Here is a 23,745-nt window from a genome sequence, read left to right as displayed (position 1 = left end):
GCCCCAGGTGGTAAAGCCTCACCCCAGTGTATCACATGGACTTCCTCCCACGGACCAGCACTTTGAGGAAATATTCTGTTCCCTTACCATTTTTATAAAAAGGGGTTTTCCTAGCAGTTAAAATGCTCTTTTAAGGGCAATAAGTTTGAAACAATCTTTCATATTGCTTATAAGGTTTGTTTTTAATGATTGGAGAAATGCTTATTTCCGATGGTTAATAAACTAAGCATGAAATAATATTTACAATAGTAAAATCTGAATGTCAAGAAGAAAAAAAAGGGGCTCAGAAAAAAAAATGTTTAATAGTGTTATCTCTGGTTATTTGGAAGGATTACCTCTTCCCCCTACCTCAAGTTTTTATTTAAATCCCATTTAGTTAACATATAGTGTATGGAAGGATTACTTCTTTACATTATTTTTACTTTAATTTTACTTCTTTTTCTTCTTCCGAGGTTTCTGCAATCTTTATTTATTATGTTGATAATCAGAGGGAACAAGGATAAACATTGGGAAAAATTATGTTGTATGTTGTTAGTGATCAGAGATCTACAATTGTGTAGAAAATAAACACTTGTAGAACCCAAACTATGCAGATTGGGGGGGAAGGGGCAGAATCCATCAGAAACTTTTCTTGTCTGTTAACATAGGCTAAATTCATTTGGAACAACAAATTTGCCCCACCAAGAGTGACTGGCATAGCTTCAGATCCAATGTATCAGTCTAATGGGTGCAGCATGAGCGCAGTGTGACCACCAGCTGTGAATATCCAGGGCTGGGACACCAAGATGGGACACTGATGAGTGGGGACGGTCTGTGAGAACACGTTTTTACATGGATGAGGTGCCTGGGAGAATGGCAGACTTCACACCACCAGCTAGTTTTCTGTATGGCCCCAGGAAGTCTCGCATTAGAGATCTTTAAAACAAAACAAAACAAAGCGAAACAAAAAACAAAACTCTGTTAGCCTTCACTTAAAATTTTGAGCTCTAAATACTATCATTAAAAAACAAGATACATCATTTAAACATTTCCAATGTACCAAACACTGTCCTAAATACTAGGATATAATAGTGACTAGGATGAGGTTTCAGTTCTTTTTTTCTTTTTTTTTTTTTTAAGATTTTATTTTTAAGTAATCTCTACACACAACATGGGGCTCGAAAAGCCCCAAGATCAAGAGTCGCATGCTCCACTGACTGAGCCAGCCAGGCACCCGGGTTTCAGTTCTCATAAAGCTTACATTCTACTTCTACATCAGTTTTTAAGTCAATAGGCAGAGTTTGTATTATTCTGTATAAATACTGTTCTTTGTTCAGCCAAAAGTTATGCTCTGATACTTTTTTGTTTCTTGTTTTTTATACAACTGCTGTTTTTTTTCTAGTTGATGCAGTCCTTCAGTATTTGTCATTTGCTTAGTTTTCAAGGTACTTATTGCTCTTTATTCCCATTGCTGCTAAAATCTGTCAAATGCCTATCAATAATATTTCTAAATGTTCAGAGACATTGGGTACTCCATTCAATACTTTGTTTCTCCTCTCCTCTCTCCTCCTACCAGAGACATCTCTTCTGCTTCCTTACATCTTTCTTCTGTCATCTGGACAGCTGATACTTGCCCACACTTGTGGGTTGGGCCCTCTGTTTCCTGGATTCGGCGTCTTCCCTTGTGTTACTGTGTTCCTTATATATTCTTCACTACCTCCATAAGAAAGATTGCTTGGGAGATCTTGCATAACTGATTATGTAGCTGGGCTTCCCTCATGCTTGGTTCATAGTTTATCTTTGTACATAAATGTTGACTGAAAATGATTTTCCATAAGAATTTTGAAGCTTATTGAAAAATCTGGTGCAATTACAACTTTCTTTGCTTTGTAGGTGAATATTGTTTTTTTCCTCTCTGGATTCTTTTAGGGTTTTCTCCTTATTTCAGCACAGTGACATTTCTCAATGATGGATTAAATTTATTTTTCTGGGTGCTTGGTGGGATTTTTCAATCTGAAAACTCATGTCTGTCCATTTGGGAGGTTTAATTTGTAGCAAAAGCTCTGTTAACTGACTTCTACTTAATTGCATTGCTAGATTAACCCACACTATCCATTCTGCCTGAAAAATATATTGACAAATGCTCACAGCATTCTAAATGCTCGTACATAGGAGTAAATAAAACCCATAGTTTTTATTTCCATCAGTTGACTTGTGTGCTAATTACCACTATCAGTCAGTTGCATTTGTTCCCAAACCTGCTTATGCCAGTTGCACTTGCTATTAGAATTATATAAATTAGTTAAAAATTGTACCTACCGATGAACTTAAGTATGAAAAGAGAGTTGTTACCAGGAAAACCAGGTTGAAAACTTTGGGAAAAAATGGATGAAGTCAATTTGCTTAAGTAAAAGACTGGGAAGGGGCGCCTGGCTGGCTCAGTCCGTTAAGCGGCCGACTTCAGCTCAGGTCATGATCTCGCGGTCCGTGGGTTCGAGCCCCGTGTCGACCGCTTAACCGACTGAGCCACCCAGCACAGCTGAGCTGTCAGCACAGAGCCTGGAGCCTGTTTCAGATTCTGTGTTGCCCTCTCTCTGACCCTCCCCTGTTCATGCTCTGTCTCTCCTTGTCTCAAAAATAAATAAAACATTAAAAAAAAAAGTAAAAGACTGGGAAAATGCAAACTCTAGAATAATTCAGCACTCAGATTGCTTTGACAGTGGCTTTAAGTTCTTGTTCTTTTTTTTTTTTTTAAGTTTATTTATTTTGAGAGAGAGAGATTGAGAAATTGTAGAGGAGGGGCAGAGAGAGAGGGGGAGAGAGAGAATCAAAGGAGGCTCCGTGCTGTCAGTGCAGAGCCCACCTCAGGGCTCAAACTCATGAACCATGAGATCATGACCTGAGCCTAAATCAAGAGTCAGACACTTAACTGACTGAGCCACCCAGACACCCCAGTATTGCTCTTCTTTAAAGAAATTGAAATTGGAAGTTTTAGACAATGCATTCTAGGAAATGCATTGGAAATGGCTTAAAGATCCAGTTAGCAGACCGATACTCAAAGAAAAATCCTTGGCCTGAATGAAAAGATTGGTGAATGAGTGCATATTTATGTTTAAAGCAAAAATAAAATGGCTAAAAACTCACTTTAAAGTGTAGAGACCTGACAGTTGTCACTTAATCAAATGATAAAGTTGACATCACCAATACTGGATCAAACTGTACCTCCTGATAGGATGCACTGAGAAGGGATACCATGTCCCTGCAGTGGTATTTTGCCAAAAATGTAAAATGCCAATCTCTTCATAAGGAAACACAAGATAAACACAAGTTGGGGGATGTTCTACAAAATAACTGGCCTGAACAATTCAAACACGTCAAAGTCAAGAAAGACAATAAAAGGCTGAGTAAAGGTGATCAAAGAGACATAAGAACTAGATGTGTGGCTCTGGATTGGGTTCCAAACAGGCAAAACGTTAAGATGTTTTTAGGACAGGGCACCTGGGTGGCTCAGTCCTTAGGCATCGACTTCAGCTCAGGTCATGATCTCATGGTTTGTGAGTTTGAGCCCCACATCCAGCTCTTTGCTGTCGGCACAGAGCCTGCTTTGGATCCTCTATCCCCTGCCCCTCTCTCCCCTCCCTGGCTCTCACTCTCTCAAAAATAAATACACATTTTTTTTAAAAAAGATGTTTTTAGGACAATTGATAAAATTTGAAAATGGACTATAGATCTGTAGATTAGATAATAGTATCGTATCAATGTTAAATTTCCTGATTTTGATAACTGTACATGATTGTGTAAGACGATGTCCTTATTAGAAAATATACTCTGAGATATGTAGGGATAAAGGGCCATGATGTCTCCAACATACGTACTTTCAAATAGTTCAGAAAAAATGACATGAAAAAAATACAGAGAGAATTATGAAGACAAAGCAAATGGGGCTAAATATAAATAACTGATAAATCTGGGTAAAGGGTATGCAGTTCTTTGTATTGTTCACGCAAATTTTCTCTAAGATTGTAATGATATAAAAATACAAAGTTACAAAAATATATACAGTAAAAAATAGACGTTTATTTTGATAATCTATTATAATTATTTCTATAATCAAATTTCCTTGTAATTAGCCAACCCTGGAGCTTCCCAGGCAAGAACAGAGTATGGTGTCACCAGGTTGGTGTTTCAGGGTCATGGGTTGAATGTGGAAGAGCGGAAAGCATTGAGGCTGGAGAGAGGCAGAAGGAAGATGGTGAAGATGTGCTTTACAGCTTAAAGGACTTGAACTTTGGGAAACTGGTGAAGGACTGTTAAGGAGAGAGTTCTGTGAACCCATTTATATTTTAGAACGGTCATTCTAGCTGCTGGTATGCACTGTGAATAGAAGAGGAAAGGGGAAGATGCAGGACTGAGGCTACTTTAGTTACTTAAAAGGGGAATAACCAGATTTTGTATTACATTTGTGGCAGTGAGGATGGACACAAATGGAGGGATTCAAGACCACTTTAGAGGTGGAATCATCAAATGGGAGAACTGACCAAAGTCACAGGGAGTGGGAGCAGTACAAGTTGACTCAAGTTACCTTCTTTAGGTGACTAAGTAGATGGTGATAATATTAACCTGGCAGGGACTTTGATGCAAGAAACAGAGGAGGAGTGGAGTGAGAGGGTAGAGCAAGATGATGAGTTACATTAGATCATGATGAATTTAAGCCTCAATGGGAATCAGATAGATAGACATATGGCTATATGCAATCACCTCCCCCTCAGTTCATAGCACACAAAAAACATGTATCTTAGAATTGGTCAAGTATGAAAACTCTGGCAGATTGCTTTTCAGTTTAGCTGTTCTGTTATTCTCCCATCAGCAGTGCAAGAGGATTGGTTGGTGTTTTCCCATATCCTTGCCAACACTTGGTTTTTGCTGACTTTTAAATTTTTACTAATTTGATGGGATATCTAATGACAGTTTGTAATTCGCTTTTTACTAGTAAATTTAGGCTTTTTCTTAACTTTTTCTTTTTTTTAAACTTTTTTTTCATGTTTATTTATTTTGAGAGGGAGAGAGCTCTTGTGGGGGGGTGGGCAGGGAAGAGGCAGAGAGATAGAGAGGGAGAGAGAGAATCCCAAGTAGGCTCTGTGCTGATAGCACATGAAGTGGGATACCATCTCACAGACCATGAGATCATGACCTGAGCAGAAACCAAGTATTTTGAAACGCTTAACCCACTGAGCCACCCAGGACCTCCTAGGCCTTTATCCTTTTCTTTTTTTGCTTATTAGCCACTCAAGTTTCCTCCTCAGTAAATTTAAGTGTATATCATTTGCTCATTCTTCTACTGGGTTTCCAGTTCTTTTCTTGTTGATTTTTAAGGAATTTTTGAGTGTTGTAGATATTAATCTCTTACCAACTTTAAATATTGCAGGTATCTTTTCCCAATTTTTCATCTGTATTTTGTTTATGAAATCTCTAATTAAAAAAAAATTTTTTTTAATATTTATTTATTTTTGAGAGACAGAGAAAGAGAGAGACAGAGCATGAATGGGGGAGGGGCAGAGAGAGAGGGGGACACAGAATCTGAAGCAGGCTCCAGGCTCTGAACTGTCAGCACAGAGCCCAACATGGCCTCAAACCCAAGAACCGTGAGATCATAACCTGAGCTGAGGTTAGATGCTCAGGTGCCACCCAGGTGCCCCTGAAATCTCTAATTTTGGTGTAGTCAAATGTAATATTTTCCTCTGTGTAATGTCTGCTTTTAGAGTGTCAACAGGTTCTTTCTCACAGGTCACACAGATAGGAGTTTCTATTAACTTTATAATTTTACTTTTCATATTTATGCCTTTACTTTTTTGTAATTCACCATTGTGTATGGTCTGAAGTAGAGATCCAACTTTATTTTTCACATATGGTAAACTGGTTTTCCCAACATCATCTCCAAGAAAATCTATCCATGTCCATTTATTATTATCTAACAAATTGCTATGTATACCTGGGTCTATTTCTGAGCTCTTAATTCTGTCCATTGGTTTATTTGCTCCTTTATATCAATGCATTGATGACTTATTGTGGTTTAAAATATTCCTTAACAACTAGTAATGTGGATAGTCTTTCTTGGTTCTTCTTTTTCAAAATTTGCTTAGCTGTTTGTAGACATAAATTCTACCAGTAACTTATAAGAAATATATTTGATATAGATATTTCAAAAATAGAATCTAATAGTCTCTTGAGCAGTGAGTTTACTTTTGTTGAAACTAAGATTCATATTATATATGAATTATTCTTATTTTATGTTTACTACACTTTATATTTTATTCTTTTTTTTTCTTTTCCTTCCTTTCATTAAATTGAATTTTGTTTTGTTGGCTTGAAATACACGCATTCTATTTTTATTTTATTTATTTATTTATTTATTTATTTATTTTTTTAACGTTTATTTATTTTTGAGACAGAGAGAGACAGAGCATGAATGGGGGAGGGCCAGAGAGAGAGGGAGACACAGCATCTGAAACAGGCTCCAGGCTCTGAGCTGTCAGCACAGAGCCTGACGCGGGGCTCGAACTCACAGACCGCGAGATCATGACCTGAGCCGATGTCGGCCGCTTAACCGACTGAGCCACCCAGGTGCCCCATGCATTCTATTTTTAACAAATTAAGACAAATATTTGTAGTTATCCTCCCTAATAATGTCTTAAACATAATACAGTCACTATTTTCCTCCTGAACAAGACAAAAATATTAGCATGTTTTCACATCCCTTATTTTTTCTCTTTAGTCTCCACTCGACAACTCTTTTCTCTTTTATCTCCACTCTTTTGTCTCTAGACTTTGTCTAGAATTTTCATTTTGAATTGTTAGAGATTGTTATGGTTAATTTTATGTGTCAACTTAGCTAGACTTCAGTACCCAGATATTTGGTCAAAAGCCAGTCTAAATGTTTCTGTGAAGGCATTTTTTACAGGTTAGCCTTTAAATCAATAGGCTTTGAGTAAAGCAGATTAGACTATATAGTGTGGGTGGGTCTCATCCAATCAGCTGAATGCCTTAGGAGAAAAATGTCAGAGGTCCTCTGAAGGAGAGGGTATTCTGCCTCTAGACTACCTTCAGACTTGAGCCCAAACATTATCTCTTCCCTCAGTCTCCAGCCTGCTGGTCTTCCTGCAGAGTTTGGACTTGGCAGCCCCTGACAACTGCAGGAGCCAATTTCTTAAACAAAAAATTGCTCTCTCTCTCTTTCTGTCTCTCCAAACACATCCTATTGTTGTTCCTCAGAGAACCCTGACTAATGTAGGGATATACTTAGATTTTTTCTTCAACCATTCTCGAGAATGGTGTAACCTTGAATCTAGAATTGAGGTTTAGGATTCATTCTCTTAAATCTGACTGGCTGGGTTTGAATCCTGTCTGAATCACTTACTGCATGATTTTTTGAAATTTTTAATTGAAATATTATATGCATATACAAAGGCAAACATATAATTAAGGTACAGCTCAATGAATTTTCAGAAAATGAACACACTGGTGTAACTAGCGAAATAAAAAACCAAAACATTACTAACACTCAAATTTTCCTTATGCCTATCACCAATCACTCCTCATACCCTTACTAAGGTAAATCACAATTCTTACTTCTAAAAGAGTAAATATTTTTTTATTTACTCTTTTTTGTCCTATCAATTTTTGCATTTTATATACAAGGAATCATACAGCATGTATGTTTTTGTATCTATCTTATTATGCTTAACCCCTTTTTTTGGTATGATTAATTTCGGTGGCTGTATGTAATTGTAGTCTGATCATTGTTGTGTAGTATCTTGCATAGTGTTTCATGATATGACATACTACAATTTATTGATTGATTTTACTTTTTATGAGCATTTGGTATTTTCCAGTTTTCTGTTTGTTTGTTTTTCCTATTATAAATAGAGTTACTATAAACATTCTAGTGCATGGCTCTTGGTGAGCAGAGGTAGACATTCCTGTTGAGTATATCACTGGGGGTGGAACTGCTGGTTTGTCAGGTATGTATAGTTCAGCTTTGGTCAATACTGCTAACCAAATCTCCAAAGTAGGTGTGTCAGTTTAGACCCCCATCACCAATGTCACCCACACATGATATTTTTCTGTTTCTTTTAGTTGTCCTGGTTCTGGTTGGTTTGTATTACCTTGTGGTTTTTTGCATTTTCCTAATGACTAGCAGAGCTGAGTACCTTTTATCAGACATTTGGTTATCTTCTTTTGCAAAGAGATCTTTTGTACCTTTTCCTAAGGTGTTGTTGGCCTTGTTCTAGTTTATTAGGGTGGAAGATTAAGTTATTGATTGAAGTCTTTCCTCTTTTCTGATATAGGTATTTGAAGGTATGCATTTCCCTCTAAGCATTGTTTTAGCTACCTCCCATAATTTTAAAAAAATATTTTTAACACATTAATTTTTGAGAGAGAGAGACAGAGACAGAGACAGAGCACAAGCAGGGGAGGGGCAGAGAGAGAAGGAGACACAGAATCCGAAGCAGGCTCAAGCTCCAGGCTCTGAGCTGTCAGCACAGAGCCCAACACAGGACTTGAACCCATAAACTATGAGATCATGATCTGAGTGAAAGTTGGATGCTTAACTGACTGAGCCACCCAGGCACCCCTACCACATCCCATACATTTTGACATTATGGTTGTGTTTTCATTCAGTTCAAGATGGTTTTTAATTTCTCTTGGGAATTCTTCTTTGACCCATGGATTATTTAGAGATATGTTGTTTAACTTCCAGATATTTGAGCAATTCTGAGATTTCTTTCTGCTAATAATTTCTAACTTAATTCCATTGTGGTTGGAGAACACACTTTGTATAATTTCAGTCCTGTTACATTTATTAAGACTTGTTTTATGGATTAGCATATGCATCAGATTTTATTTGACCTTCAGATGTTTTTAGCCCAGCTCATTTAGCCTCCTGCCCTCCTGCTTTGGAGTCCGCAAACCTGTGGTCAGGAAAATCAAGCGTGTCTGAAGGCTCCTCATTTCTGTTTTTTCCACTCTAGCCACCAGCAATAGAAGAAAGCTTTGATGGTTTCCCTTTCCCCCAGTAGTGGCTGTCCTCCTGGGCCAAGTCCCAGTCCTCTACCCATGTCCCGATGTGGCAAATGCCGCCAGGGGAGTGTATCAGCTGCTGATCTGATAGCTCTCCAGTGAACTGTTCTCTCCTCTGTGGGGTGTTTAGTCCTTTCATTCCTTATTCCAAAGTCCTTGACATCTGGCAAATGTGATTTTTTTTTTTTTTTTTTTTTTTTTTTGGGTAATCTGTCTAGGTTTTAATAGTTGTTAGTGTCAGGGTTGGCCTGTTTCAACCTCCTACATTCTACCCAGAAGTGGAAGTTGTTTTTCCTATTTTAGATAACAGCATACTTTGCTATGCTGTTTACTCACCTTTATTTTACATATGGCTTGGAGCATTCGTATAGATTTGTTTCTCCTCTCTTTATTCTCCTCCTCCTCCTCCTTTTCCTCCTCTTCCTCTTATTCCTCCTCCTCCTTTTTTGAGAGAGAGAGAGAGCAAGAGCGAGAGCAAGAGAGCATATGAGTAGGGAAGGAGCAGAGAGAGAATCCAAAGCAGACTCCATGTTGTCAGCACAGAGCCAAATGTGGGGTTTGATATTGCAAACTATGAGATCATGACCTGAGCTGACATTAAGAGTCGGATGCTTCACTGACTGAGTCACCCAGGTGCCCCTTGTTTCTCTTCTTGCTGGAATACTAACTACAAAAGAATTTTCAAAGAATATTTCCAAAGAGAATATTGTTTTGAGTGATAAAACTGGCACTTTTTATATAGATTAAAATTCTGAGGGGTACCTGGCTGGCTCATTTGGAAGAACATGTGATTCTTGATCATAGGGTTGTGAGTTTGAGCCTCATGCTGGGTGTGGAGATTACTAAAATAAATAGGTGGATGGATGGATGGATGGATGGATGGACGGACGGATGGACGGATGGACAGACAGACATAAACTTAAAAAATCCAGTTTTGATGCTCTTTTCCTTTAAAACTTTTGAAAATACTGCTTTTCTTCATAATAGTATTATTCATAATAGTCCCAAATTAGAAAACAACCTAAATGTCTATCAACAGTAGTACAGATAAATAAATTTTTCCTATATTTCTACAATACAACAATGTTTCTAACTGGAAACGATGTTGCCTCCCAGGAGACATTTGGCAATGTCTGGAGATATTTTTTTGGTTCTCATAACTTGTTGGGAGAGGGAAGAGGATTGCTATTGGCATCTACTGGGTAGAGACTGAGGACGCTGCTAAATATCTTGCATTGCATAGGACAGTCTTCCCATAAAAGAATTATCTGGCCCAAAATATAAGCACTGCTGAGGTTGAGAAACTCTGCTCTATTATCAGTGAGAATAGATGAATAATTGCTACATGGATGCAAACACATAACTCCCATAAACATATGTTGAGCTAAAGACGCCAGATACAAATTAGTATATACAGTGTGCATATATTTATGTAAAATTCAAAAATAGAAAAAAACTAATTCATGGTGTTAGCAGTTAGGATGGAGTTGTCTGTGGGGTACAAATGGTGACTGGTAAGGGCCAATTAAAAGGGCCTTTTAATATGAGAGTTAGTTACACAGATGTATTCACATTGTGAAAATCAAGCTGTGCTTTATAAATGGTGAGATACAAATATATAATTATTTGCCTATATAATTATACATTATGTGATATATAAATTTTATATATGTATATGTATATATACATACTTATATTGGAATAAATGTTTTTCAGAATTCCATTGTCTGCTTTTAAGAGATGATCTGTTCTTCCTCTTTGGAAGCATTTTCTCTTTGTTTTTGATATCCTAAGCTATCATTTTAACGTGACTAAGAGTGGGTTTATTCATACATATCTGTTTGTCACTCTACGAGATGTTTTTTGTAAATTTTTAAATGTTTATTTATTTTTGAGAGAGAGACAGAGTGTGAGCCGGGGAGGGGCAGAGAGAGAGGGAGACACAGAATCCAAAGAAGGCTCCAGGCTCTGAGCTGTCAGCACAGAGCCCAACGTGGGGCCCAAACTCATGAACCACAAGATCATGACCTGAGCCAAAGTTGGACACTTAGCTGACTGAGCCACCCAGCCACCTCACTGTGAGATCTTTTTTTTTTTTTTTTTTTTTAATTTTTTTTTTTTCAACGTTTATTTATTTTTGGGACAGAGAGAGACAGAGCATGAACAGGGGAGGGTCAGAGAGAGAGGGAGACACAGAATCGGAAACAGGCTCCAGGCTCTGAGCCATCAGCCCAGAGCCTGACGCAGGGCTCGAACTCACGGACCGCGAGATCGTGACCTGGCTGAAGTCGGACGCTTAACCGACTGCGCCACCCAGGCGCCCCGAGATCTTTTAATCTAAAGTCTATTCTTTCTTTCTAATCTTGGGAAAAAATTTTAGTTATTGTTTCTTCAAATATTTTCTTACCTATGCTTATTTTTTACCCCTTCTGGGATTTTTATTATCTAAATGCTGACAGGTCTGCTTCTCTCTTCCATATATGTCTCGTAGCTTCTCTTCTATAGTTTATTATTTTTTCATCTCTTCCCAGTTATTCCTCTGGATGATTGTCTTGACTGGAATTTCCAGTCTCACTAATTCATTCTCCAAGTTTATTCAGGCCACTGAATGGGTAGGAACAACCATTGAGTGGTCTTGAGCTATTTTCCCATAAAGGCAAACAAAATGGAAATAAGGTTGACAGGAAATAAACAGTTTCTTAAAAAAAAAAAAAGTAAAAATAAATAAAATAAGTTTCTGCATTCTGTTATTCAACCAATCTATAAAGTTCCTTTTTAAAAAAAAACAGCATTGGTTTTTAATTTAATATTTAATATTTTAATATTTAATTGATATTAAAACAGTTAATATTTTGCAAACCAGCTTTGCTAATTTTTTTTTATTATTTTTCAACATGAGTATTTGTTCTTGAGTCATTTTACAAACTCTTCTATATTTTTGAAGATATTTGTTGTGCTTATTTGAATTGTCTGTTCTGGCCCTTCAGCTGGGCTTTATCTGATATTCATTGGCTACCCTTTTGACTTTCTTTTGTGGTGTTGCTCACCTGGGTTATTCTAATTTGTGATCACACCCACCAGCTTTCCCCTTGGGGGCTCATCGCCTTGGTTGGGAATGTGTGTCCGGGCGGAGGGCTGAAAGGATTGGCCCCTGTTGTGTTCGGCAAAGTTTTAAGAATGTGAGTATGTGTGCTCGGGTGTACACCTCAAGATGAGTGCCCTGGCCTTCCAGTCTGGAACTAACCACTGCTTCTTTCACTGTCCTTGAGGAGCCTGGCTGTACTTACCCTTGGGCACTGCTCTTTCCAAGAGCTGTCTTCTTTGGCTGACATCCCCTTGTCCTCAGGCTGTGGGGCAGGGAGGAGTGTCCTGAGCCAGGCCATTTGTGTGCACCTGCTGTTCTCGGTTCCCAGCCCAGCCAGTGCCCTGCTGCTGCTGTCTCCAGGCACTGGCTGGCAGGCAGTCCCACCCTTAACCCCCCTGGAAATGCAGGAAAGAGCAGCTCTAAGGTCCTCTTCAGAATCTGTTACCTGGTTGGCACTTGGCTGTCCTCCTATTCCCTACGCCACTGTTTTCCATCTCCATTGGGACCCAACCATCTTCTGGCTTTCCAGAGGGATTCCTCACAGTTTTGACAGGACCTCAGACTCATCCAGCTCCTTATCACTTTCATTTTTCCTCCAGGGTTGGACTGTGGTGAGGGAGCCAGCAGCCCTTTGCTAGTTTATCATGTTGCTGGAAACCAGAAACAGCAGTGAGAATGGACTTTAAAATCAGCCTCCTCTTGAAGACTCTTAAATATGGAGAACAAACAGGGTTACTGGAGGGGTTGTGGGAGGGGGGTGGGCTAAATGGGGAAGGGGCATTAAGGAATCTACTCCTGAAGTCATTGTTGCACTATATGCTAACTAATTTGAATGTAAATTTAAAAAATAAAATTAAAAAAAAACCAGCCTCTTGATAACCATGTGACCTCAGGCTAGTTATTTAAGTTTGGACATCTGTGAAATATGGCTGATAATTGGTTGCTTCCGAGGGTTATTGTGGGTTGGCACAGCACTGGCACATAGTATCAGTTAATCATATGAGCTATTGTTATTATGACAGGGTGTAGGCCATCATCAGTGGGGAGCTGAGGCTGGTGGTTAGAATTGTGGATTTGAATGTCACATCCCTGTGGTAATGAAGAGTGAGGAATTAAGATGGTGTAGGGAGGGGTCCTGGCATTTAAGGGTTAGTGGACAAAGAAAGAAAAGGAGAGGGAGAGGGAGGGTGTATCTCAGGAAGAGATAGGGCCACAGAGCCAGGGGAAAGGAAAGTCTCAAGAAAAGGAAGGGGGTCATCTGCAGAACCAGAGGCTCTGGAGAAAACAAATTTTTGTTTTTAATTTTTTTTTTAGCAGTCAGATACTCCTTGGTGAATTTAGATCAGTTTTAGTGGAGAGGAGGGGACAGAAGCCAGATTATAGCCAGTTGGGAAAGAAAGAGGAAGTAAAGAAGTAGAGACATGTATAGACCTTTCTTCCCAAATATTTGGCTGTGAAAAGAAGGAAAGAGATTAAGGTGATGGCTGGGAGAAGTGTCCAGTCAGAAGAAACACAAGTGGGTTTGTTTCTTGTAGGTAGAGAGCCAACTCCATCTCTCCCATCTCTTTCCCCTTCCTTCTTCCCTTCTCCTTCACCCTTCCTCTTCCTTCCTTCTAGTTCTCTTCTCTAAGCTTAACTTTGGATCATTCTGCAAATGAAGCAGGTGACTAGGAAGCTCTGGGAGAGAGAGTGCAGCCAACTTGAGGAGGGCAGGGTGAACAGGGAACAGCACTTGCCCTGAGGAGCAGAGCAATGGGGTCCCAAGCCCAGGTGTGCCTTGGATCCTTGCCCGTTGTTGCAGGTGGGGAGGATCCGTATCAGTGTAAGTAGGTTTGCGATGGGGAGAAATTGGGTAGGGGAGGAAAGTAATCAGGGTTTCTGCCAATGTATTTAGTTTGGTTTATTAAGAACCTCAGGAGTCTTGAAATGGGCATCTTCATCTTTCCCAGAGACGGGTAATATTCTCTTCTCACAGAGCTCTGCACAAGACTGGGATAAAGTGATGTGTGTGGAAGGCCCTTGTGAGCTGTGAGCTGTGCATTGCTGGCAGAGGAAAGGCATTCACTGAAAATATCTAATTTTGCCTGGTTATTGGCTCAGATGATGCCAGGACTCCATTACACAGTGATGACCCCTGGGAGGACGCAGGCACAGGGTCCATGGTGTGACCCATCCTTTTTGGAGTGATTTTATTTTAAGTATCAGCAGACTATTATGAGGTTCCCCCTGATTACTTAGAAATGAGGGAATCAGACTGCCTCCTACAGTCCAATACTGAAATGAACACACATTGAAGTGCAGCTGGAGGGGGCTGCGTAGATCCCAGCCTCAAAACCTTTCACGCCCACCAGATGTCTTCACAGGTTGACTCGTGACAGGTATTTTGGGCCCAGATGCTATTTGTGGAGATAACATCTCTACCACTTGGGTCTCTTAGATTCTGTTTTCAGCTACTTGTTGTATTTGTGTGTGGGGGGGAGATGCATATGTGTGTGTGTATGCATCTGTGCAGATGTGCACATGTATTTAGGGGGTGGGATCTATCTGCTATATGCAGAAGTGCCAAAAAGAAAGAATGGTAGGTGGAGGGTGTAGAGCATTCTTGATCTTCTAATATTCTGATTGAAAATACCCATAAAGCTGAGAACAAAAGGCATTAAGAGCCCTCGATTTCTAAAGGGAGTAGCTAGACCAGTTATGCAGAACATGCCAAATGGGGATCAAAAAATCTGGTTCCATTGCTGCTTTGGGAGTATAAAGAGGCATTAAATGATGGAGAGAGAGTGACCAAGAGCAGGAATCCCTGCCCACACATACCTCAAAGGAAGGGCAGGAGGCTCCCTGAGAACCACTGAGAGAATGTGGTATCACCTTGAGTTCAGAGGGCAATCTGGAACAGATGCCTATTCCTTCCTAAAACTGAAAGCAAGAGGTCGTCTAGGGGCGCCTGGGTGGCTCAGTTGATTAAGCATCTGACTCTTGATTTTGGCTCAGGTCATAATCTTGTGGTTTGTGAGTTCAAGCCCTGCACTGGGCTGTGCGATGATAGCATGGAGCCTGCTTGGGATTCTGTCTCTCCGTCTCTCTCTGCCCCTTCCCTGCTCTCTCTCTCTCTCTCTCTCAAAATAAATAAACTTAAAGAAAAAAGAGGTTGGCTAGAGCCTGCCTGAGGAATTAGAGCTACCATGGGTGTGTGGTGGGCTTCCAGCAAGGACCCTGAAAAAGAAACCCAAAGGATACTGTCCTTGGGATTGGGTCTCAGGGCACAAGACAGAGACAGCAGTGATTAGGTTGGCTGGTGTGTGTGTGTGTGAGTGTGTGTGTGTGTGTGTGTGTGTGTGTGTGTGTGTGCATGTACACATGCATGCTTGTGTGTGAACTGGAAATTTATTCTCCCTAGGCACTGTTGGGAGATACTCATTATGCTCAGTTTCTCATTCAGAGAGGTGCATCTTGCAGTGGCCTCAACGCTTCCCACTAGAATCGTCTTCTGCCTCCAGAATTCTCTGGAGGTGACTAGACTAGAAGGAAACCTGGTGCCTCAGAGCCTACGCATTTCAGCAGCTTCTCCTTGTCTTGCAATCCTCATATAGAAATAGAGGCAGGGTTGTTGGGCCTGTCTGGGCCTGGTAGCCAGGGATATGGCCCTTCCTGACCTCCACTCTCCTCGAACCTCCAGATGTCCTACTCTTGCTCACCAGTTTTCTAACCTGCTATCCCAGGCCAGAGAAATGAGGTAACACAGCTGCCACCAGTGCTGCCCAGTGCTGAGTGCAAGAGCTGTGAGGTCGGGGCTGCCAGCAGAAGTGCTGGCCCAGCTGAAACAAGGACCAAAGAGTGGGAAGGGTCACCATGTACCACACTTTGGACAGAGAGTGTGAAGTCCCAGTATACACAGAGAGGGCTGCTTCCTCGAGATTTCTCAGCCCTCTTTGGAAGCTCTCAAAGAGCCCAGGAGTGCTGGCACATGCTATGACTCGGGCTCCCCTTCTGTAGCCTGCATCTCAGATCGAGTGGGACACACTCACATTATTAGGCCTTTTGTTCAGAAAGGGTTGCACATTTCATCAGCCTACAGGATTCTAAGCCTGGCTTTATCACTTAACAGTTGTGCGACTCTGCTTACGTGTGTGTGTGTCACTTCCCCTCTCTGAGCCTCGCTTTCTTCATCCTTGATCAGATCTATTCTGAACGGTTGCTGGAGGAATAAAATGAGATAACACACATAAAGTGACTTGCATAATGTCTGGGAAAGAGTAGGACATACAAATTGCTTTCTTTCCCCATCAGCTTTACCTGAAGCCTGGTCCCTAATGTGGTAGGGTCCCTTCCCTAAGGAAAGAAAAAACAAAAAACCTCAAGGTAATCTATGTGCATATGTGACAACATCCCTCATGACCTTGTAACAATGTGAGACCACTTAATCAGACTGCATGTTTGTATGTGTTACCATATATGGGAGACAAAGAAGAAAATGTATAAAAAACCATGCCATGTGGCATTCAGGGCTCAGTTCTTCGGGTATGAAGCCAACTGAGTGGTGCCGGCAGGAATAAAGTTGCTTCCTGGAAAGAAAAGCCTTGGTGTCATGACTCTCTGTGCGAGAATCCTGCTACATTACTTGGGGGCTCATCCAGGATTTGGAGATGGTGCATTTCCACCTCCTTTGCTGCAGGAGATATGAATCCCAGAGGGCCGGGAGAGGCAGCCTTACCTGGAGCCAGCAGATGGCTTGATCCACAGGAGACTAGCCCTCCCAGTACCAGGGTAAGGACCCTGTGTGTGCCAATGGAACCCATAAGGCCCAGGAACCAGCTCAGGGAGCACTGCCCATCAGACTGGTAAGAACCAGGGTTCATTTTGGCAGGCCTGCCCCTAAGAGGCAGAAGGGGAGCCTGATCACCTCCCAGAGTTGCCCTAGTAGTTCCACAAGGGATGAGGAACAAAGCCGCAACTCTAAGGCACTGAATGTAGGGAGATCAATGGGTTGGAGTTGCTGTGTGACTGTGTGTGGGGACTTGTCTCTCATTCATTTCCTGGGTCAATGACTATGATAATTAGAGCCAACTGTCTTTGGATAGTCTACCTAAGAACGGGGACTTTAAGGAATATTCCCAAATAGCTGCTGAAACTCTCTTCATTTTGGGGAAATTCCCTGTCTTCTCTCAACTGACATTGACTGCCTAATTCCACTAATGGAAAACAAAACAAAACAAAACAAAAGAAACCTGGAGTCTGCTCCTCTGTCTGATCTGACAAGATTTAAAACTGGGAATTCTTTCTCTGCCTTTTGCTGGCACCTGGCCTCTTCTGCTTTCCCTCCTCCCCCCCTCCACCCCCCTCCTGTTTCTGCACCACCTGGGGGGCAGCCTGCATAACTGCTCTTTAATGCCTCAGACACCATCAGCTCCCCCTCCCACCCTAGAGGCCTTGGAGCGAAGACCACCCATTTCAGATTTCCCCACCAGTGCTCTAGGGTAAAAATTAACCATGGAGAGCAAATTGTCTTAAATGGATCCAAGTAAAATGTATTCAGTGTTTAAGCTAATTTAAGTTTGTTGGTTTGAAACAGACAATGTTTATCAACAACAACAAAAACTTTTATTCAACAACAACAAAAACTTTTATTCTACCTAGATTTGCTGAAGGTCAAATATGTCTATGTTATCTCTGTTCAAATTTGTTAGCAAAAGGATGGCCTAAAGTAATGGTTAACTTCGTCTGTCTCATAGTTTTCATGGGTAATTGTTAAGATAACTTTCAAAGTCTTTGGTAAACTAAAATGTTAAAGTTTAAATTGGGATTAAATTCATTGGAGATCTAACAAGATAAGAGGCTAAAGCACTAATTACTAGATGTAGGTGTGTGTTTTTGACTTGTTGCAGGGAAACTAAAGATATTTGGACCTGTTGGAAAACATGCTTTGTGCTTAATTGATTCATAAGTTTGCTGTCTAAAAAATTCTGATGTGGGGCGCCGGGGTGGCGCAGTCGGTTAAGCGTCCGACTTCAGCCAGGTCATGATCTCACGGTCCATGAGTTCGAGCCCCGCGTCAGGCTCTGGGCTGATGGCTCGGAGCCTGGAGCCTGTTTCCGATTCTGTGTCTCCCTCTCTCTCTGCACCTCCCCCATTCATGCTCTGTCTCTCTCTGTCCCAAAAATAAATAAACGTTGAAAAAAAAAATTTTTTTTTAAATTCTGATGTAACAGTTCACAATTGGTTACTACTTAGTTTTCTCTGGAGACTAAGGTTTGTAAGAGTTAAAAATCTGCCAAATATAGTTAAGACTAATGAAAATAAGAAAAGCAACTCTGCATGTAAAAGAGTAGATACATACATATATATATAAGAAATGATAATGCATTTTTTGTTAAAGTTAAAAAAGTAATTTTGTCCTAAATGAGGCTGGTTGTTTATATATATATATATATATATATATATATATATATATATATATAGGCTTAGGTCAAAATCTAAAAGCAAAGTTGTAAAAGGTTTGTAAAGAAAAATCTTAAAAAAATTTTTATATATGGTCAGGAGATCTAAGGTTATGCTAAATTAGCCACTATCTTACAGATACAAAATAAAACCCCGGTGGCCTTCCTGGAAAGGTTAAGGGAGGCTCTCATTAAATATATGGCTATCTCCCCTAACACCCTTGAGGCTGAGACGATTCCAAAAGACAAATTTGTCATTCAGTCGGCCCCGGATATTTAGAGAAAACTGCAAAAACTGGCTGTTGGTCCTGAAGGGACCCTGGAGGAGCTCTTACAAGCTGCCAATTGGGTAATTACAACCAAGATCAAGAAGAGAATTAAAAAAAAAAAAAAAAAAAACAGAAAAAGAGGCTTAAAAAAAAAAATCTGAGGCCTTAGTTGTAGCCTTACATAATATGTCAGACCGGACTTCCCGAGGTTCCTGGAACCAAGTGCCATCTGTATGGCCATTCAGAGCACTAAAAGTAAGAAGGTCCTCAGAGAGGACAACCAAAATGAAAACCCCTTAAGCCATGCCCCTTACGTGGAGACAATCACTGGGGATCTGAATGCCCTTGGGGACCTCTATCTGTGAGGGCTCAGATTACCAGTGTCCCTGGAAGGGACTGATGGGGCCTGGGGCTCTTCATGGTGGCTCCCCTAAACCAACTATCTAGCAGAAACCCAGAGCCTCAAGCAATTCTAAATATAGAAGGAAAACTGGTTGATTTCCTTCTCTTTTTTTTTTTTTTTTAATGTTTTAATGTTTATTTTTGAGAGAGAGAGAGAGAGACAGAACATGAGTGGGGGGCAGGGCAGAGAGAGAGATGGAGACACAGAATCTGAAGCAGGCTCCAGGCTCTGAGCTGTCAACACAGCCCAACGAGGGTCTTGAACTCAGAAACCGCAAGATCATGACCTGAGCTGAAGTCGGACACTCAACCTATTGAGCCACCCAGGCACCCCAGTTGATTTCCTTCTTGACACCAGAGCTACATTTTCTGTCCTCCTTTACACTCCAGGCCAACTATCCAAACTCAGCATGACGATTAGAGGCATCTCCAGAAAACTTATAACTAAATTTTTCTCTCAGCTCCTGGGATACATATGGGAAAAACTAATTTTTTTCTCATTCTTTCTTGATAATACCAGAGAGCCTTACTCCCTTGCTAGGAAGGGACATTATAACTAAATTAGAGACTATAATACTACTAACTCCAGAACAAATAAACAATTGTGTAAGTTTTTGGGAATTACTGGATTTTGTAGGCTGTAAATACCAGGGTTCAGGAAAATATTTTGCCTGTTATATCAATTATTAAAGGAGACTCAGTCCCACCTATCCCCGCCCCCCCCCCCCCCAACACACATATAAATAAACTAGGGTCTGACTCCTAGACACTGTCTCCAGCCCTTGGAATGGTTACAAACAGAGCAGGGCAATTACTATTACCAAGCTCACAAAGCTAAAAGATCATTAAAACACAGCATCAGGCCTTTCATTTAGGGGGGGACAAAACTTATCAAATGGCCCAAAGGATATTTACTGGAAAAAATTTGTCAAGGACAGTTCTGCAAGTAGTATCAGCCTGTGAAGTATGTCTTAGAAACAATCCTCTCAACCACAAACTTGCTCTCCCAGGCAGTCAAGAAACTGGAGGCCATCCAGGAAAGACTGACAATTAGGTTTCCCTCAGATGCCAAGGTCAAAGGAATTCCAACATCTGTTGGTATGGATTGATACTTCTACTAATCAAGTAAAGGCCTTCCCTTACAAGACAGAAACGGCACAAAAAGTAATAACAGTTCTGCTCCATAAAATAATACCCAGGTTTGGCTTACCTAAAGATTTGCAAATTAATAATGGTAAATGGCTGCCTCAACTCTTTCTCTAGTAGAACTCCTGGCTCTTGAAAAAGTTTTACACCTCAAAATAAAGCAAACTGCCTGCTTATACTCAGCAAAACTCTAAATAACACCTCACAGATATTAGATGCTTTAAATTTTTTTTTTTTTAATTAAGTTAGGGCCAAACTCTTGGCAATAGAGCCACCATTGATTACTTACTGTTCCTCCTCCTCCATCACCTGGGTTATGAGAGGCTCCCTGACACATGTTGTTTACAAAGTCAGGGTCTCTCCTAGATTGTTTGACAGGTTTGGGAACTGGGGACATTACCTTAAGATGCCATCTTGTTGGTCAATATAATCTTTACTTTGTGTCTTTCTCCTTGTGTCTGCTAATGTTTATGCCGCCTCATGCCTGCCAGCCTTCCTGTAGAACCATACTGTGGGCCACTCGACCGACCCTTGGGTAGACTCAAACTGCTGTACCTCTATATTGTCCCTTATCAGCTTGAAGAAGCCAGAACAGTCGTCATCCCTGTTCCCTAATGGGAGTTAGGGGCCCTATTCCAGGGGGAGAAATGAATAGGGAAAGGGTTAACATTAGGCAGGGAGAGATAAGAACCTTCAGGGAGGCAGCTGCAAGTGGGAGGCTAAAGAACAGATGGGGTTCTCTCTTTATAAAATCCTTTATGGGCACCCTCCTCCCATTATTAAGGGCCTAAGGGGGTATCTAAATGAGATAGGCAATAAGACAACAGATGTGGGCCCTTGGCTTTACCCTAACCACCTTATGCCCCTGGGTCAGGGAGCGATTACCTGTGAGTCTGACCACAGACACTCACCCCTTTAAACCAGGGGATGCAATATAAATAAAGGAATGAAATGTCCAACCCCTGAAACCTCATTGGAGGGGCCTGTTCACTGTCATTTTGGCCACCCCTACTGCAGTTTAGCTGAAGTGGGTCCCTGGATTCATTACATCAGAATGAAGCTAGCATCTCGAAACTGGGAGTGCATTCCTGATCCATCAACACCATGTAAGCTGACCATACCCAAGAAGCAATCTGCAACTCCAGAGGCTCTGGGAGACTGCAGCCCTGCTTTAGTCACTCCGGAAGCTGACTAATCTACGTGTGGCAGAAGCTTGAAGAATCGACAGTCCGGCAAAACAAAAGACGGTCCTTGCTTTCTAGATCTGTTTCCTTACTGTGATGCACTGTCACACCTTGTTTCTCGCTATTAATGATTCTTGCTCTGCTCTTTGCCATAGGATTGGCTGAGGCTGCCCAGGCCTGCTAGAAAAGTGGTGAGAGGTTTCTGTTAGCACTCACCTTCCTTTTGTGGATAGGATACTTCGTTGGTACCAACATGGGGAAACAATGGCCATAAGAGATTAGAAAATTAGATCCCCACAAATTTTCTAGTAAAACAAAATACCCCAGTCCTACTACTGGGGTTTGGGTTCTCAAAAGCTCAATTATTGGGAAAAACTGTCTTGTCTGGTGGGGTAAAAGTTCATCATCATCTCTGTTAAAAACTTAACATGCCTAGGCCAAAGATTTTATAACTGAACTGCTCAGAAAACCCAATGGTGGGGGATCCCAAATTACCTTGAGCCAGGTCCCCACCCCTTTTCTAACTTCTCTCATCTCTGAGAGGCCTGGGACAATGTTAACACAGCCATGAAATGGTGGGCCCCAGGTGGACTATACTAGATATGTGGAAGGACAGCCTATATGGTACTTCCCTCAGTCTGGTCAGGGTCATATGTGCTGGAAACCATTCGTCCATCTTTCTTCCTGCTTCCACTTGCCAGAGGGAAACATTTCGGAGTCCAAATGTATGGGAACAGGGAGACTTAAAGGAAACAGTGTGCCTTACAAATTGGCAATTAAAAAGATGATAAATGGCCTCCCAAGCGTATAATCCAATATTATGGCCCTGCCACCTGGGCAGAGGATGGGTCCTGGGGCTACCACACTCCCATTTACATGCTAAACCACATAATCAGACTACAAGCAGTTATAAAAATTATAACTGCCAATAAAACTGCCAGAGCTCTTAACTTACTAGCCAAGCAGCAAACCAAAATGTGCAATACTATCTATGAAAATTGCTTGGCCTTAGATTATCTGCTTACTTCTGGAAAAAAAAAAAAAGGTTTATAAAAAGTTTAACCTAAGCAACTGCTGTTTTCAGATAAATAATGGGGGGAAAAAGTCATAAAAGAGATCACAAATCAAATAAAAAGGATTGTTCATGTCCCCATCCAGACCTGGAACAGTTGAAACCTGGGGAGTTATTTGGAGGATGGTTTTCAACTTTTGGGGGATTCAAACTCTCGTAAAAATATCCTCCTAATTCTGGGAGGTTGCTTAATCCTCCCTTGCTTGGCTCCCTTGGTCTGTCTCCAGTCTCATTGAGGCCATGATTTAAAAAAAAAAGGATGGCCATTCATGTAATGATGTTACAGAAATATAAACCTCTAAACCAAGATGATGCTCTTTGATCCAAAATACAGGGGTCCGAGCATCAATGGGGTAGGGTCCCCTCTCTAAGGAAAGGAAAAAACAACAACAAAAAACCATTCAAGGTAACCTGGCTATGTGCGTACGTGACAACATCCCTCATGACCTTATAACATGAGACCATTTAATCAGACTGCATGTTTGTGTGTTAACATATATGGAAGACAAAGAAGTAGAAAATATATAAAAAACTACGCCATGTGGCATTTGGGGCTCAGTTCTTCGGTACAAACCCAACAGAGTGGTGCCGGCAGGAATAAAGTTGCTTCCTGGAAAGAAAAGCCTCGGTGTCACAACTATGCACGAGAACCCTACTACACTAATAGTGCACATAGGGCGAGCATTGCTTGCTGGGAAGAGGGAGGGCAGGTTCTGTCCACACCCTTGTATGCTGGCTGTAATGGTGGGGAGATTGGGCCTGTTCCTCTTAGCCACCCACTCCCTGGGGGGATGCCACCTGCAGGACAGGGCGGGAAGGAGGTCAACTCTGTGAACACTGGGGCCAGGTTCACAGGGTGAGAGGTCTGTGCAGAGTGCAGACAAAACCCCACAACCTGAAAGAAAGACCCAGCTCAACAATGCTCTTTTCAAGTGCCCATCCTCAAACCTAACGGGCCTTCACCTGGCCCTGCAGCTCCAGTCTCACACCTTGAGCCCACCTTCCACGTTACACCAGAGGGCACTTCCTGAAACGCTAGCCCATTTGCATCCCTCCTCTTCTCAAAATCCTCAGTGGCTCCCTCATGGTTAAA

At 41.2% G+C, this 23,745-nt stretch overlaps 1 long non-coding RNA gene across 7 annotated transcripts in view; it reads left to right on the top strand.

Annotated features, from left to right (window-relative positions):
* Positions 1 to 15,125, top strand: part of LOC123610942 — a 40,657-nt gene extending 25,532 nt beyond the window's left edge. For 2 of the 7 annotated variants that reach the window (XR_006718358.1, XR_006718354.1), the window contains 2 exons: positions 12,139 to 12,236; positions 12,742 to 12,912. This is a non-coding gene — a long non-coding RNA (uncharacterized LOC123610942). Of the gene's footprint in view, positions 1 to 12,138; positions 12,237 to 12,741 lie in introns of all 7 variants that reach the window. The other 5 variants (XR_006718357.1, XR_006718351.1, XR_006718355.1 and 2 more) reach the window with 4 other exon arrangements.
* The last annotated feature ends 8,620 nt before the right edge of the window (positions 15,126 to 23,745 follow it).

Source organism: Leopardus geoffroyi, chromosome A1 (assembly GCF_018350155.1).
Source record: "Leopardus geoffroyi isolate Oge1 chromosome A1, O.geoffroyi_Oge1_pat1.0, whole genome shotgun sequence".
NCBI lineage: Eukaryota > Metazoa > Chordata > Mammalia > Carnivora > Felidae > Leopardus > Leopardus geoffroyi.
Note: the sequence above shows the minus strand (reverse complement) of the source record. Positions and strands in the feature narration are given on the sequence as shown.